This window comes from Branchiostoma floridae, chromosome 4 (genome assembly GCF_000003815.2).
Source record: "Branchiostoma floridae strain S238N-H82 chromosome 4, Bfl_VNyyK, whole genome shotgun sequence".
In the NCBI taxonomy this organism is placed as follows: Eukaryota; Metazoa; Chordata; class Leptocardii; order Amphioxiformes; family Branchiostomatidae; genus Branchiostoma; species Branchiostoma floridae.
The window spans coordinates 25,039,949-25,040,751 of record NC_049982.1 but is presented as its reverse complement, the minus strand read 5'-3'; the positions used below and the strand labels follow the sequence as shown (position 1 = coordinate 25,040,751).

At 42.7% G+C, this 803-nt stretch overlaps 1 protein-coding gene across 1 annotated transcript in view; it reads right to left on the bottom strand.

Moving 5' to 3' along the window:
* The window catches only part of LOC118413417, a 7,521-nt gene that overhangs the window by 5,636 nt on the left and 1,082 nt on the right, over window positions 1-803 (bottom strand). The window lies entirely within an intron of this gene.

The window sequence follows — 803 nt, the reverse complement described above, 5'->3', positions numbered from 1 at the left end:
GTTTGGGCAGCGGGAACAATTACGGATCAATGCCCACGTAATCTAAATTTATTTGATCAATCAGGGGAGTTTGAACCACTAACCGTTAAAGTCAACACGCCCATGATTGGCTTGTTTGTGATATCACTCCTGATCAAAGTTTTTTTTTGCCCCGGGGTGAACGTTAACACAGGGCAACTCTAGTTGTAATCTTACTAGAGGTGGCGTCAAATGGCCAAGTGCTTAGGCTGTGAGAGAGTACCTGGTCGGTTCCTGGCAGAACATTATGTCCATAGAAAAGACGTAGACATGGCTTTTCTATTTCCACCCAGGTGTAAAATTGGGTATCTGACTTCGGTTGGGGAGGGAAAGGAATTGGAAGAAAAGGCATGCCCCCCACCTTAATGCCATTTTATAGATATAATGTTTGTGGTCATAAAACTCATGACCCCATAAAGCCCTTATACTTTCAGTTATCCTAATAATTTAGTGTCGAACTAACTTATCACAAGTGGTTAGACACTCCCTAATTGCCATGTAATCTATTTGATCAATCGAGGAGTTTGAACCAGTGACCGTTAAAGTCAACACTAGCATGATTGGAATGTTTGAGGGATCATTTTGCCCCAGGGATGACGTTGGTAAATTCTATTCTTGCTGGAAGTGGGTATGCTAGCTATTAACAGACCCAAAATAGTTGCCTGTTAGTTTCCTGACTATAGACGGTGTGTCACGGTTGGGAAAGGCACTTTACAATTTTGACGTTCCTCACTCCACCCAGGTGTAAAAATGGGTACCTAACTGAGGTAAGGGAGGTAAAAGGC